We start from the raw sequence: 17,675 nt of genomic DNA on the forward strand, positions 1-17,675 counted from the left end.
ACGTGCGCTCGCACACAGACAGAGAGAGACATAGAGACAGAAAGTGAGAAATCACCCCCCAGGGGGGATGGCCATGCCACAATCCCTTCTCCTCCATTCTCCTCTCGGGATCTTGGGCACACACGCACATACGCCCGGCGTGAGTTTTAAGCCACTGGGTCCGGGACGCGAACTATGGTCGACTACGTGGGAGTCCAGCGACATAGCCATTACGCTAACCGCTGGTTCCCATATAGCTGTAGGTTTTTGAACATGTTCTTTATCAATTTGATAAAGCTCTTCTCTTCCTAATTAGTTGACAGTTTTTATTTTAAGTGGGTATTGGATTTTAGCAAATGCTTTTCCTGTATCTATCTGATATGATCATGTAATTTTTCTTTCTTAGCCTACTGTTGGGATTGCTTATACTAATTACTAGTCGAATGTTGAACCACTGTTCATATCTGAATAAATCCCATTTGGTTATGGTGTATGATTCCTTTTATATATCATTAGATTCAATTTATTAATATTTCATTGAGGATTTTTGCATCTTTCTCATGAGCGATATTAACCTATTGTTTCCCTTCCTTGAAATGTCTTTGTTTACTTTTCATACTTAGCTTAGGTTGGCTTTCCAGGAACAAAAAAAAAGCTTCTATTTTTCTCCTTAACTTTTTTTTTTTAACTTCTAGCATGTTTCACAAATCCAGAAGTGTCAAGAATCTTAAACTCACGGATGTTAGACATTGACATACGGTATACTCACACATGTTAAATGTGTTGCACATATTTTACATGTAAGGGAATGGAGATAACTATTAGCATTTAATCATTGTGTGGCCAGACTGCAACACTGTGGCTTCTTTTCCTAAAACTCCCATTCAAGCTAGAAATGTTTTATTAGTAATAGGAAAAAGAAAATTTTTCTGAAAATCACCCATACCTTGGAAATGGCCCTAAGAGCAGCTGTCTATAAACTTGTATTTGTCTGCCGTCGTTGCAAATCAAGCAAAGTAGCTTTCAGAATATTTCTTTTACAAGGCTAATACTAGACTGAAGAGATGTCTACTCAGAAAATCAGCAGCCTTTTGTAAGAAAAATTCCTCTGAATAAAACTGCCTTCAAAATATTTCGCAACGATAATGAAAAAAAGAGCCTCTGCAAGGAAGGGAAGAAAGAAACCTGTGACTCTAATTCCACGGCCAGCGACACCACACTGTATATAATACAGTTTCTTTTGTATACAAGAAAGAGTCCGGGTACAAAGGGAACATTTATGAAAGCCAACACGATCAATTTGAGGAAAATAGCAGCCAGAAACTGCAATCCAATTTTTTTTTTCTGTCTAGAAAATCAATGGACCACAAGCATCTAATAAATCGGTCAATTATACACAGATGCCAGGCTCTACAAAAGATGTAATATTAGGCTTTGCAAATCATTACTGTCTCACAGAGATTTTATGACAGTGAGTTCCACTGATTAAAATGTCAGTATAAAACATTGCCATTCGTTCAGATAGCTGGTTCATGTGCACCCTCTCTAATGATGGAATGTAATAATTAGACAGTGGGCAAAACCTACATGTTAGCAAACTACAACAAAAAATATCAAACTACTCAAAGAAAATGAAAGAGCCAGCGAAGCGCAGCTGAGGTGGTCCGAGGCTCACTCCCCAGTGAAAATACCCAGAGCCACATCCCGGTACCTCTGGTGATCTGGCGACAGCCATTGGGTTTATTTCCAGGACAACTCCAGGGACCTACCTGGGAGCTTATCACTGGGGTTGCAGAGCTACAGTTTATCTGAAAAAGAGAAATAAGAATTGTTTTACATTAAAGAAATATTTTTTAAAATTATAATCTCTAATGTTAATGAACCAATATCTTAATACTTAAAATGTTACATCAATTATATTGATACAAAACTTAGTACGTCTAATTTTAAAAATTATTAACTCATTTAGAAATCTGAGTTCTTTCTTAGCTTCACTTTGGTGGGGGGAGGTCCCACAGTACGGCCTATTTTATATTCTGTGGTCAGACATTTTAGGACAGGCCTGGGCAGCGGTTCCTGAGTTGACAGCAGGGCTGGCTTTAGTTTCCACACATTAAAAGCAAGGCACCAAGAATGACTGTGGGACAGAGAGAAAGCCCTCTTTTTAGGGATAGTACCCTAAATTCACCTCAGCCACTATGGGTTGGATAAAAATCTTGACGTTGCCTTTTTCCTTACCCTCTTTTCAGGCCTTACGCCTTAATGGGTATTAACTTCCCCCATTTTCCTCAGCCTTGACTACTCAGGCAATAAAATAAAAATCTCTTGACTTTGGCCCCTTCCCTCATTCTGAGGGAAATTGGACTGAAAAAGAGCAGAAGCCCTCACAGTCAACCCGGAGACATGCCATGCTTGGAGCTTGACTCCAGATGCCGGGCGCCCTCCGTCCCAGACTGGCGTTGTTGGCGGCTGTTATGGACAGAGTGTTTGTGTCCCTCTGAATGCATATTTTGAAGTTCAAACTACCAGTGCAGCTGAATTTGGACATGAGGTCTCTGGGGAAGTAATTAAAATTAAGTAAGGTCTAAGAGTTGGCCCTGGTCTGATAGGATTGAGGAAAAGCGACACCGGAGGGCTCTCTCCCTACCCACTCCTGCACACACGCACTGAGGGAAGACCATGTGAGCACACAGCAAGGAGCAGGACGATCTCTGTAAGCCAGGAAGTCACCCTTGCTGAGACGAACTCACCTAAAGTCTTCATCTTGGTCTTATAAAATCCAGAATTGTGAGAAAATAAATTTCTGGGGCCAGCCAGTGGCGTGGTGATTAAGGTAGCTGAATCACCATGGCTAATCACATAGTTCAAATCCCAGACCCAGCGGTTTGAAAAATACACTGGCTATATGTTTGTGCCTGCCCCAAATCCCAATAGGTAGGAAAGATGAAGAAGGGATTTCAGCATGACTATTCCCCATGGAATGTATTTTCTCATTTTCTCTCTCTGTCCCTATTTCTCTCTTTGTCTTTCTTCAGCAAATACATGGACCTTCTGGCAAATTGAAAAAAATACCCTCATCAGACCTGTGGTTCTCCCTGATATTCCTCACTATCTCCTCTGCTCTTCATCTGCAGCCATCTGTCAAGATGCTAAGCTGTAGTTAAGGGACCTCTTCCCACTGGGAGCAGCTCAGTGAGAATATATGCAAGGGGTGTCAGGGGAGAAGAATTTGCATGCATCAGGCTGCTATGATTTGTTCATGTCCTAGAATAATCAGTGGCATCTTGATTGACTCATTTGTTTTCCTTTTAATACCAAAGAGATAAAGGGAGACAAGAGAGGGAGAAACAGAGCACTCCCCGCCAGTGGAACATGATCACACCACAATTTCTTCCTCCAGTTCTCCATTCTGTCAGGATCCTGAGCACACACATATGAGCACTTGGCTTTTTTTTTCAAGCCATTGGGGCCAGGACTGTTGCCCTGATCTGCCATGTTGGACACAACTTCCTCTGCATATCCCTGAACACTGCACTGGGGGCAAGAGGTCAACATGACGCACTCATGGTTAATGAGACTGTTCATTTTTCTCTCTTTCATATTTTTCATTATTCTAGTGAATAGTCTCAAAAAGATCTTTGACCCTGAATATATTTTGAACTTATTAAGTATTAATTTAAGAAGTATACTATATTAAAATCTAACTCCATGAATGGTTAAAGCATATCAATGATGACACGATTTTAGTTATTCATCTTAAATACATTTCTCCAGGAAACTTAAGGTCCACTCTCCTCCATATCTATATCTATATCTATGTATATTTATATCTATATGTATGTATAAGTAAGAGGATGTCTGTGATCTCTACAGAGAGATAAAGAGATAAAAAAGAGAGTGAGAAAGCACCCCTCCCCTTTGGTACATGGTCATACCGCAGCCTCTTTTCCTTCATTTCTTCATCCTTTTGGAATTTTGGGCACTCACACACATTCAACATGGTTCTCAAGCCACTGGGGTCAGGATTAGAAATGCACAGGTGGTCACAGGTGGTCACAGTTGGTTATGTTAAGGGATCCAGTTCTCTTAACCAGTAGGCCATTGGACCAGCTCTATTCTCCATGACTTTTTAAATGTTAAGTGAATAAAAATTGGGCCAGTCGGTAGCATGGTGATTAAGGTGGCTGAGTCCCACATGGTCCACTGCACAGTTCAAGTCCCAGACCCAGTGGCTTGATAAACACACCAGACATGTGTGCATGTGTGCCCAAAATTCCCAAAAAGAGACATGGAGCAGTAGAGATAGTGGCAAGGTTTATTCCGCTTTCCCTTTCTCTCCCTGCTTCTCTCCTATGAGTGCACGCACTCTCTAGCATATTAAATAAAAATAAAATAAATACAATATATATCCTGCTTTGTATCACAGCATTAGGTTTTGTGTGAAGAAAACATTGCACATGAGCCCCTTGATGTCTACTCTGGCAGTTCTGTTGAGCCTACAACTACTGAGAGTGATGTGCTGAAAAACTGGTGCTCTGAAGGTGTTTGCCAATCATCGTGGTATAAATACTCCCACACGACCTATTTTGAGTCACCAATATGATATCACTGAATGTGGAGTTGAGAAGAGATATATACAATCAACCCTTCCACTCCTGTATACTATGGATAATAGGTCTACTCTATTTTATAGAAAGGAAGAATTAACCCTCCGGCATCTGATCTTTGATAAAAGCCTAGTTCCTAGGGGTTCTTTGTCCCTTAAAATCAGCCTTGGTAACTTAACCCTGCGTTCCTAATGAACACACTAGCTCCCCAAACAGAGTAGAAAAAATTAGAACAGAGAAGAAAACTCTATGGCTGCTGAGAACTAGTGACTTAGGGAAGAAAAAGAAATAAAGATTTTCTACTGATAATCCAGCCTCCAACCCACAAACTTAAGTGGTAGGGAGCCCCTCTAGCCTTCTCTCTGTCTCTGTCCTTCTCTGCCTCTCTCTCTGTCTTCTCATTTATCTGTAATTTTTTCTTTAAAAAAATTTTTAAGGTAAAGTATTCTCTTGGTTTTCAGACCCTCCTTTATCTTGGTAATAATCCTCTTTTCCCCCTCCCCTCCAGAGAGGGAAGGGGCAGGCTTTCTTCGGGAACCAGCAGTTAGCGTAATGGCTATGTCGCTGGACTCCCACATAGTCGACCGCGGTTCACGTCCTGGACCCGGAGGCTTAGAACTCACGCTGGGCGCATGTGCGTGTGTGCCCAAGATCACAAGAGGAGAATGGAGGAGAAGGGATTGAGGCATGACCATACCCCCTGGGGGGTGACTTCTCGCTTTCTGTCTCTCTGTCTCTCTCTGTCTGTCTGGCGAGCGCATGCACCCTGTAGCGAAAACCTCTAAAAAAGAAAAAAAGAAAGAAAGAAAGAAAAGAAAAGAAGAGATGACTCCTCAATAGCTGCTGAGAACTAGTGATTTTGAGAACTAGCGATTTTGTTTTTTACCTTTTGCTTTTTTAAAAAATTTTTTTTCTTTTTTTCTCTTCTTTCTCTTTGTTTTCTTTTTCCCTCTCTCTGTTTCCTTTTCTGTTTCTTTTATCTCATCACTCTGCTCCTTAATCTCCATTCACTGTGTTTCTAGACAGACCTAAGGGATCCATAGTCAAACATCCAAATACTATTAGGGTTAACATATTCCTCAATATCCACTGAATTTGCTGCACAAAGGGGGAAAAAAAAAAAGGAACAGCAAAGAGATTCCAGATCACCTCCTTCTGCATGCTCCTGAACACTCAGATTGAACTTCAAGTTTAGGAAGAAACACACCATCCATCAGATGATTAGAAATCACCCCAGGGTCAAAAGAAATATGGGAAAGCAAGAAAATACTTCTCCTCCAAGAGAAAAGAATAAATCCTCTTCATGCACAGACGGTTCAATGAAAATCACGGAAATTTCTGATAAAGAATTTAGAATATTCATAATGACAAAGTTAACAGAGATAGAAGAGAATAGAGACAATGAACTGCTGAAGAGGCAGGAGAAAGGAGCTGGTAAGTTCCAGGAGGTGAGGAAGTTTTGCAAGATCTAAAAGAGGAAATACACACTATAAAAAAAGAGTCAAATGGACCTGTTAGAGATGAAGGCTATAATACAGGAAGTTAAAATCTCCCTTGAAAGTATTAAAAGCAGACTAGATCATACCAAAAATCGAATCTCAGACATAGAATATTAAATCACTGGCCTAGAAAAATCCATCACAAACACTGAGAAAATTGCCCCCAAAATAAGAATAATATATTAGAAATACTAGATACCATCAAATGTCCAAACATCCAGATAATTGGTATCCCCGAAGGTGAAGAGACTCATCAGGGCATTGACAATCTATTCCCTGAAATCCTGGAAGAAAACTTTCCAAACCTAGAGAGGCACTCAAATATCCAGTCCCAAGAAATACAAAGGACCCCAAATAGAACCAGCCCAAGAAGATCTTCTCCAAGACACAGTTTAGCCAGATTGACCAAAACCACAGACAAAGACAAGATACTCAGATTGGCGAGAGAAAAACGGCAAGTTACCTACAAAGGATATCCCATCAGGTTAACAGCAGAACTCTCATCAGAAACCACGCAAGCAAGGAAAGAACAGGAAAACATATTCGAAGTGTTAAGGGTAAAGCAATTTCAACCAAGAATACTGTATCTGGCAAGATTACCCTTCATATGGGAAGAAAAGATAAGAACATTCTCAGAGAAACCAAACTTGAAAGAATTTGCCAACACCAGACCGGATCTCCAAGTTCTCAAGGGAATGCTATGCCAGGAAAATTAAATACACACAGAAATAAGAATTTAAAAACTAAGATAATGGCCAACTTAATCATAGGGACAAGTCTAGAGTTGAATATTATATCCCAGAATTTAATTTGGAAGATCGAACCACAAGAAGAAGATAGATTAAGTATATGAGACTGATCTGGTGAAATAGCATTTTATGACTTTTGACTAAAACATTGCTGATTTTCTTCTAGGCTTTGTTTTCCAGTTTTAAGGATTTTTGTCCTGTCTTGAGCTGTTGATAGGTTCATGTACCTAATATTTGAACAGAATCCTAACCTGCTTCCTGGCTTTAAGTATTAAGCAAAGTTTCTTAGCATTTCTATGATTTATTAAAGTTAAAACTGCTTTTCTTGAAATTAAAAAAATATATTAAAAATACCTATTTAAGAACCATAGTAAGCTATATAGCATCAGCTAGGTGCTACCTTATGGTATATTCATTCTACTCAGTGTTTCATGCATAAAGTCAGACATGTATTCACAAATATGTACATATCAGCTGAACTTGCTATTGAAAGTAGTTAGATTATTTAAGAAATTTTGTGAATCAATAAAATGTGGGGGGAAATAGGAATGGAAAACAACTGTAGACACCAGAGATAGTGTAGGAGGAGGGTGGGAAATGGCAGAGGGTCAGAAATAGGGGTTATATGTGGGTTGACGTCAACCAATTCCAAATACAAAGGAGAAACAAACAACCATCAGGCCATTGCTTTTTACAGCACATATTTTACATTTTCTTGAACATAAGAAACCTCTTTCTAGTATTCACACCAAGTTTCAATGGAAAATTATTGATGGTAGCATGCATGATCAAGCCCCTATGCAGTATATTCTTGATGGGAAATCACATTTTGTATGCTGTGATGATGTTCAGGGAATGAATGTAAATTAATATAAAAAAATGTTTCAGGGGGAAAAAAGCTCATAGAAATACATATAATGGAAAAACCATATATGAGTTTTAAAAAATTTTTGTACCAAAATAAATACATACTTTAATTGTAAAAAAAAAAAAAGAAAAGAAAAAATAGAACAAACATTTATAAACATCAATATCTGAGATTCTTTCTTCACCCTTTTTCACCTAGGCCACACCCCTCACATCTTTGTCTCCAAAACAATATCTCACCCCAAAGAATCATTTCTGCCAAGTCTATATGACCCAGTTTATTAACTAATGGTTAGCAAGTACAATTGTCCACCTCAGCGGAACATCGATTGACATTAGTGAAATAGTGATATATATTTAATTTAGTTTAAACAAAATTTCCAAAAGAGTAAGAGCCTGGGGACCAGCAGATGGTGTAATGGTTATGTCACTGGACTCCCACATAGTCGACCACAGTTTGAGTCCTGGACCAGGTGGCTTAAAAACTCAAACCAAGTGAGTGGCATGCATGCCCAAGATACCAAGAGGAGACTGGAGGATAGGGGATTGTGGCATGGCCAATCCCCCTGAGGGATTATCTCTCTGTCTCTCTGGCAAGTGCATCTGCCCTATAGGAAAAAAATCTCTCTCTTAAAAAAAAATAAATAAATAAAAGACTAAGACTGTGCTTGCCAAAACTGACAATCAGGTCTAGAGTATCTAGTGTATTGCACACCTCGTGGCCAGCAGCTGTCTAGGGACAGTAGTTTTTCTCACCAGAGCTGCTCTACACTGTGGTTCCAGGGATTGCTCCTGGCTGTCCAGCCTCCTGGTAGCCCTCCAGCATTCCCCAAACATCTGCGACTGCCCACTGCCCTTTGAAAAATTGCCCTACTGCTAAGTTGAACAAAGTAGGCTTTTGCTTAGAACTAGGAGGAACTCAGGGTTTAGAGCTTGACAGCTTTAGTTCAAATCCCAGATGCTTCAGGTTGTGTCCCTAGGCACAGCTCAGGTTCTTCATCGGTAAAAGGGGATCATATTCTTATGGCATATCATGAGGCTTAAGATGAATTAATACACAGGAAGCCCTTTGAACAGTGCCTGGCACACTGCAGCTCTCAGGAACTGTTAGCTATTATCATCATGCCGAGTAGATTTGAGCAGAAATGGGTTGACGTCAACCAATTCCAAATACAAAGAAGAAACAAACAACCATCAGGCCATTGCTTTTTGCAGCACATATTTTACATTTTCTTGAACATAAAAAACCTCTTTCTAGTATTCATACCAAGTTTCAAACGTGGTGCAGAACAGAAAATATATACGTAAGTGTTCCATGGTAAGCAGCAGTTTAGAAGTGGATCACTCTTTAAATCCAGCATCTGTTAATGTTTAAAGCAATTCATAGTTTTCCTCAGAGCACATGATTTTGGACAAAGATGACAACAAACAAAAGTGCCAAAATGGGCTCACTCACTGGTTTGCGTAAAATGAAATGATTTGAACAAAATGTCTATATGTTCTCTGTACGTACTTACCCGGTTCCATGGTAACCAAACCTTTCATTGTCTTAAAAAAAATTCCTCTGATAGTTGCCTTTTCAAAATCGGGAATGGCTATGCTAATTTTAATGTCACATTCTTGTTTCCTTCTTGGCAAAACTCATTGTTTTGCTTTAGTGTTCAGATTTTTTTTTTTTTAATGTTTCCAACATTTCTGACACATGGGCAATTTAAAAACCCTGGCCATTTAGTTTTACTTTTTCTTTTTTCTGTTTCTTTTAATTCAACAGAAATAGGAGGGGAGGAAAACTTTGCATTTCCTAAAGCAGATTTTACTATTACCAAATTGGCTAGTGGCTTTTCTAGAGAAAATCTCTTTATTCATTCAACAAATAGACACAGAGCCCTACCTCGAACAGGGTGGGGTTTGTTGTCCAAATGTCTTGGTGGACAGGCATGACCCCATCCCCAGATGTTTACAGGTTAGTGATGAAAGACAAGGAAACAGTTTCCACACCCTTCGCTGGAAGTGTACTCACGGTACTGTGAGAGCATGAGGCACACCAGCCTGAACTCCAGGGATCGGGAAAGCTTTCCCAGAGAAAATGCCATTTAGCAGAGACTTGGACAGTGAGTAAGAGTTACCCTAGAAGAGGATGTTTTTCTTTAACCTGCTCGCAAAAGGATGTGCAATTAAAGTACATAATGAAATGAATATGTTTCAGGAATCTTTTCTTTAAAAAAAGACAATCACAATTTGAGGTGAGAAAGGGAGAAGAAAAGAGAAAATGAGAAGTATTTTTGATAGAGTCTTGCCATATTGGGGTCCTCCTGCCCCAGCCCCAGCCTCCTACTGCCTCCTGGACTGTTTAGGTTGGTCTGGGAACCAAATCTGAGTGTCTGTGTGGTCTCAGCCTAAGCAGTAGTATTTAATAACTTGAGCCATTGTGGCTAGATCAGAAAAATCAACTTTTTTTTTTTTTTCAGAGGAGACGTGTGAGTGCATGATAGAGAAAGAGAGGGAGGAGAGGGCACCCTAGTAAGGTCTGTTCATGGTATAATTCTTTCTCTTCTAATTTTCCATCCCATCAGAATCCAAGGCATGCATATGCACACCTAGCATGTATTTCAAGCCTCCAGAGCAGAGACTTGAACCCTGGTCAGCCACAAGGGATCCAACTTCCTCCATGTAGCACAAAAATGGCTGCACTATAAAGTCAGCCCAGGACAATCCCAATTTTTATTGTCCTGTAAAGATTTTCTTTCTTGAGACAGGTAGGATGTAAATAAAGCATATTCCAGGAATTGACATTAACAGCATAAACTAGACTCCTGATTCTAAAATTCCAAAATGCTTTACATACTTGTCCATCAGTTTGGCTGCTAAAACAATACTACAAATTTGGGGAGCAGGTTTAAACAATAAACATGTATTTCTCACATTTCGGGAGCTGTAAGTCGAAGATCAGGGTGCAGCATGGTTGGGCTCTTGGTGAGAGCCTCCTCCTGGCTTATAGATGGCTGTCCTCTAACTGTACGCTCACATGGTGAAGACAGAGAGCTCTTTCTCTCCATCTAAGGGCACAATCCCATTGTGGGGGGCAGGGGACATCCTCATGAGCTCATTTAAACCTAACCTACCTCTAATGCCATCACCTTGCATATTAAAGCATCAGCACATAGATTTGGGAGGACACAAACATTAGTACATAGCATATTCTATTGTGTAGTGTTTTTAAACTTCCTTGATTCCTGATAGAGAACACATGTGTGTGCATGAGAGCGAGAGAAGATCCCTGCTCCTCACTGGATCTTACCACTCTGCTACTCCCTAGCTCTCCAGTCAGCTAAGATCACAGGTATGCCTGCTATGTTTAGGTTGACCCACGGATCTGAACCCTGGCCCTTCCCTATGGCTCTAGAACTGAGTGGCAGGGCCCTGCTGCTTGTGCGACCACCAATGGCCCCTAAACAATAAATTTTTTTAAGTTTATTTTATTTATTTATTTATTTATATTAATTTGACCAGAGAGGGACAGAGTGAGGCGGGGGTGAGGGATGGGGTGGGGGGTGAGAAAGCAAGCCACCAGGTCCTGGACTCAAACCACAGTCAGACATGTGGGAGTCCAGTGCCCTTAACCACCACACCATCAGCTAGTCCCAACATTCAATCTTTAAGCCCAGTAAACTTCAAAGTAGATTTTTAAACACACAATGAAAAGCCATACATAAAATTAAATATTGGTGCTAAATCTATCTACTTATCTATATACTTATAAATTAGAGTTAAGGAAACTATTTTCCATCTTTGCTCAAGATCTTCTGCCAAATACATAATGGCTATTTTTAAACAATAAAATCCATGAGAAAAGTTGAAAAATATATTTGACTTAACCATTATTTTACATTTTCCAATTCTAACACAGTAAGACATGACCTATCAGAATCGTTAACTCTGCTCAATATTGTCTTTTTCTTCTTCCCATTACACAGTGCTTCACTGACTCACCCTCACGTAGTCAACCTTCTACTTGCAAATTGTTGAAAAACCTTCTCCCAACCAGCTGAACTGCTGACATGTCATTTGCAGCCATGAACCTCGAAACTCTCCCCACACTGTTTGGAAACCCCAAGTATCCCTAGTAAGTTGATTATTTTCCTCTGAGATAACTATTTTAAATGTTCTCCCTGCTGTTCAGACATCCCCTGCTCCCTCTCCCTCACTCTCGGCTGATGACCGTGCCCTACTTTTCACCAAGTGGCAGAAACACAGCAGAAACAAATCTCACAGCAGAAAGTGCCCGTATGAGAAAATGTACTTGTGATTCTATGACTAATCTGAGATTTACCTCTGTCTCTCATTCCACTGATGGCAGAAAGTAGAACTTGGAGTTTTTCCTCTCAGTTGGAGGTTTCTCAGTTCTTCTGAACTTAATTCATTTAGGACTTTTGTGTTGTCTTTACTCTTCCTTGAGTAGCATTTAAGATCAAGACGACTTACATAGTGTAATCGTAAGAGGCATATGCTCTAGCTCTAAATGCTAGAAAGAATGATCAACGCAGTAGCAATTTTGATCTAGAAATAGTGTTTCTCACCGAAAGATACCAGGGCTTCTAAATTCTAGACTACAGGGTGTTTAGTGATCTTTTCAATAAGGAATGTGTCTCTCCTTTCAGCCTCACCACTAATTCCGGTTATCAAGAACAATGGGAATAATGATTTTTAAAAATTATTATTTTTTTTTAGTTTGCTAAAGGGCAAGTGTGCTTACTTGGGGGAGAGAGCAAGAGCGAGAACATCCCCCAGGTGGGATGACCACACCACAATCCTTCTCCTCCTTTCTTTTCTCAGGATTTTTGGGCACACACACATGTATGCCCAGCATGTTTTTCTTTTTTCTTTCTTCCTTTTTTTTTAGTTTATTTACCTATTTCTATGTTCAAACACTGTATATCATTCTAGCTTGTAAAATGAATTTTCCCAGCATGAATACACTAAATATTAGTCCAATTGAAGGTATTACCATACATGTTGTAATCAACAGATAATTTTCCATTTTTGTGTCCCTTAAATGTTTTATTTCTTTCTTTTCCCCTTGGTTCCCTTCCTCTCACCACCACCCACCACCATTTCCTACCCTCCTCTCACACTGACTCAAGTATCTGTAGTTGTTCTTCATGTTTTTATATCTTTCAATTTCTGCCACAGAGTGTGGACATTCAGTATATATTCAGTGGGGACATACAATGCCTCTTTTTCATAGTCTGGTTTACTTCACTTAGTAGTAAATCTTCTATGTTCATCCACTTTATATCAAATGCCAGAGTCTTGTTTTTTTATGGCTGAATAGTATTCCATAGTGTATATGTGCCACACTTTTTTGAGTGCGACATTTGGGTCGGTTCCATGTCTTAGCAATTGTGAGTAATGCCACAATAAACATGGATGAGCAAGTACTTTTCTGACTGACGTATTTCTATCCTTTGGGTAGATGCCCAGGATTGTAAGTTTTGGACCATAAGGTGGTTCTATTTCTAGGTCTTTGAGGAACCTCTATATGGTTCTCCACAGTGGCTATACTAATTTATATTCCCCAGGCAATAATTCCAAAAATAGACAAGTGGGATTACATCAGGTTAAAAATCTTTTTCTCATTAAAAGAAACAATAATTCAAGTGAATTGGCAACTCTCAAAATGTGAGAATATATTTGCAAACTATGCCTCAGATAACAGACTGATAATCAGAATATACAGGAAACTCAGCAGCTTACAAAAAAAAAATTAACTCATTTAAAAGACGGGCAAATGAGCTAACAGATAATTCTCTAAGAAAGACATGTGAACAGCCAAAAAGCATATGAAAAAATGCTCAACATCCCTTACCACAAGGGCAATGCAAATTAAAACCACAATGAGATACCACCTAACCCCAGTCAGAATAGTTAAGATTAAAAAAATTAAAAATGATAAATGCTTGGAAGGCCATGGTTATAGGGAACACTTCTTGAACTTCTGAAATACTATATTCTACTTTCATTTTTGCATAAAGCATGTCTGTCAAAATTTTGGGAGCAAGGTGCTTTTATTTCTCTCATACAAATGACCTGGTCTTTTGCTGGATACTCAAACTATTGAGACTATATTTTAATGTTAGTCATTATGGGTTGGTTCTACCTAGGATTGCACTGTGCTTTTTTTAAATTTATTATTATACAGTATCAATTCTATTATTGTTATTTAAAGTAAGAACATGTTTTTACATTTTATTTTCCTTCTCTCTCTTTTTCTCTTTTTTCTTATAGCTCTTATTGTTTATTCTATTCCATTGATCTGATTTACCTTTTCTTCAACATCTATTATATGTATGTTGGATCTTCTTTGCCCAATTTTTGTATTTGTTACTTTCTTTGTAACCCTTTCTTCTCTTTATTCTTTAACTTTTAATTTTACCTATTCATCTACCTTTTTTGGAGATTTTTTTTTCACTACAGCTGGAGAGACAGAGAGACAGAAAGCGAAAATCACCCCCCAGGAAGGATGATCACATCATAATCCCTTCTCCTCCATTCTCCTCTCTGGATTTTGGGCATGCACACACATGTGCCCAGCATGAGTTTTAAGCCCCCAGGTCTGGGACTCAAACTGCAGTTGACTATGTGGGTGTCCAGTGATGTAACCATTATGCTATCTGCTCTATTTATTTTTATTTTTAGAGACATGATTTCAATATGTGGCTCAGGCTGGCTTAAAATTTTCTTACCTCAGCCTCTCACATAGGTGAGACTACAGGTATATGCCACTGCACCTAGCCCCCAGCCATCTTCTTTAATTTTTACAGAATTTGCCATAAGTTGTGGCACTTGCCAGAGAAATACAGACAGAGAGAGAGAAGTGAAAAAATCACCTTCTGAGGGAAGATGGCCATTTTTACATGAGATTGATCTCCCTGAACTTTATTTTTTTTAGAATTATTGATTTAATTTAGTTTATTTATTTTTTAATTTGACTAGAAAGTCACAGGAAGAGAAACAGAGAGGGAAAGCGAGAAAGTAAGCTGCCAGGTCCAGGACTCAAACTGTGGGAGTCCAGCACCTTACCGCCACCTGCTGGTCCCTTCCTGAACTTCATTTTTTAAAAATTACCTAACAATGTAAGCAATGAAACCAACCTATACTAAGCAACTTTGTATCCATAGAAAACTGTTAAATTTTAGTAGGTGTGAATTTTCATAAAGAAGTGGTAAGATTTTTTTCCCACAATTTCTATGTATTTCTCTAGTGATATAAAAGCAAGAGTTAACTAAAAGAGAAAGAGGAGGACAAGAAGTGACAAGATAGTCTTCCTCTTCATTTTGTTATTGACAGGCTGTGACTTAAGATAGGTGATTATCTCTGTTTTATTTCTCACCTGCTTTTAGATGGAAGGAAAAGTAAAGAACATTAGGCTAAGATTTGAAGTAAGGTCAACATCATTCAATAACTGTTTACCATGTTTTTAGTGCCTTCTGTTTACAAGGTACATGCCCGGCTGTGGGTGACACAAAAACGATTCAATCACAGCGCCTGCCTTCCCAGGCTCACAGGAAACTGAGCGGGGGGCGTGGGTCCGCCAACTTTAGAGAAAATGCCAGAAAAAAAATTGTGATCATTAACTTATAAAGAACAAAAAGACAAGAAGGGCCTAGAATTTCAAATTACCCTTTTTTTTTCCCTTTCCCCCATCCCTTCCCAATCTCTCTGCATCCTATATCTTTGTTTTCAATTATTACTTCAAAAAAAAAATTTTTTTTTTCCTATAGAGTGCATGCGCTCGCCAGAAAGAGAGAGACAGCAAGCGAGAAATCACCTGGGGGGGGAGGGGGGGAATGGCCATGCCGCAATCCCTTCTCCTCCATTCTCCTCTCAGGATCTTGGGCACGCTCGCACACGCGCCCAGCATGAGTTTAAGCCACTGTGTCCAGGACTTGAACCGTGGTTGACTACATGGGAGTTCAGTGACAACCATTATGCTAACTGCTGGTCTCCAAAAAATGTTGTTTCTTTTTTGGTGGGGGTTAAGTCTGCTTTATTGGCACAGGGCGGGCACAGGGCGAGCTCAGTCCTTCGGCCTTCCTCTGGGCGAGGATGTGCATCCCCACCTCCTTCTTTTTTTTTTCTTTTTGAGAGGTTTTCACTATAGGGCGCGTGCGCTCACCAGACAGACAGAGAGAGACAGAGAGAGAGAAAGCGAGAAATCACCCCCCAGGGGGGATGGCCACACCGCAATCCCTTCTCCTCCATTCTCCTCTCGGGATCTTGGGCATGCACACACACGCGCCCAGCGTGAGTTTTAAGCCACCAGGTCCGGGACACGAACCACGGTCAACTACATGGGAGTTCAGTGACATAGCCCACCTGCTTCTTGATGAACTTGAGCGCGCGCTTGTTCTTGGACACCTTGAGCAGCTCCACGGCGCGCCGCTGGTAGGGGGCGAAGCCGCACACCTCCTGGATCATGTCACACACGATCTTGGTGTGCTTGGTGAGGCGCCCGCGGCGGCGCTGTGCCTCGGCTTGTTCACGTTCTTGGTCACTTTGTGGCCCTTGTTGAGGCCCAAGGCCATGAGGTACAGCAGAGCCATGGCTGCGGCTCTCCAGTGACTACTGGGGCGGAAGGGCCAGTGCCGTGCAGCACGCTGGGATATCTACTCTGGAGGCAGGCGCGGGCCAGAGCCCAAAAAATGTTGTTTCTTGTTTCTTTTTTTTTTTTTTAGAGGTTTTTGTTACAGGATGCGTGAGCTTGCTGGAGAGACAGAGAGACAGAAAGCGAGAAATCACCCCCCAGGGGGGATGGCCACGCCACAATCCCTTCTCCATTCTCTTCTCAGAATCCTGGGCACGCAGGCGCACACACCCTGCCTGAGTTTAAGCCACCGGGTCAGGGACTTGAACCGTGGTAGACTACATGGGAGTTCAGCGACATAGCCGTTAGGCTAATTGCTGGTCCCCAAAATGTTGTTTCTAAACACTGAGAAAATCAGATGTGGTAATAGTTTACCAAAGTATAAAATGTAAATCCTTCAAAAACTGGCTTCATAATTAAGAAAAAAACGGGAAGAGACATGGGGAAACTAAAACATTTTGTACTAACCAATAAGCTCAGTTACTTAAATTTCAAAAGCATCCTAAAAGCACTTTTCATTTTCAAACCCTTGTGCAATTCAGTGGAAATTAAATTTGTCTGTTTCTAAATAATCTAAATGCCATTCATTAGAATATAACTTGTAAGATTTCATTCCCATCCAAGGAAAAAATCCATTTTCTAAGCAATTAGCATTGAATCACAGAGTTTAATCCACATTTTGGGGAATATAATCCTGGAAAGATTTTTTTTTTGATGAAGTTTCAAATCCAAAACCACAAAAATAAAATGTTAAAAATGTAGGTCAATGTCTACTAATTCATAAAAGATGCTAATAACTTTCTAAACATCTATTTGAAAGCAAACTTCCAGCATAGTCAGACCTACTACATAATATTATTTAGAGTCATAAGTCCTGGACACATATGCAATTAGACCTCAAATAGTCTATCTAAAAGTTGTAGATTTAGGATTCTGGGACTAGCTGGTGGTGTGATGGTTAAGGCAGTGGACTCCCATATGACTGACCACAGTTCGAGGCCTGGACCTGATGGCTTTCTTTCTCACTTTCTCTCTCTCTCTCTCTCTCTCTCTCTCTCTCTCATTTTGTTGAGCACACATGCCTGATAGCAACCTTTTAAAAAGTAGTAATAATAAACTAAATAACTAACAAAATAAATACTATAAAAAGTAATGATAATAAATAAAATAAATAAATATTAAAAATAAAATTATTCAAAAAAAATCTGGCATGCCCAAACATGTATACAGGATAGGACTTCTAGATGGATATTGACAGGGAGGACCAGGGCACATGATAGGTAAAGGTAAAAGGAGCAATGCTTCAAGTCAATATTGCCCGTTCATGGAG

General features: G+C 39.8%; 1 pseudogene; it reads right to left on the reverse strand.

Annotated features, from left to right (window-relative positions):
- Positions 1-16,387, reverse strand: part of LOC102492485 (60S ribosomal protein L36-like) — a 23,225-nt pseudogene extending 6,838 nt beyond the window's left edge.
- Positions 16,388-17,675: the final 1,288 nt, after the last annotated feature.

The sequence above is a fragment of the Tupaia chinensis genome, unplaced genomic scaffold (genome assembly GCF_000334495.1).
Source record: "Tupaia chinensis unplaced genomic scaffold, TupChi_1.0 Scaffold000609_1, whole genome shotgun sequence".
NCBI classification, from domain to species: domain Eukaryota; kingdom Metazoa; phylum Chordata; class Mammalia; order Scandentia; family Tupaiidae; genus Tupaia; species Tupaia belangeri.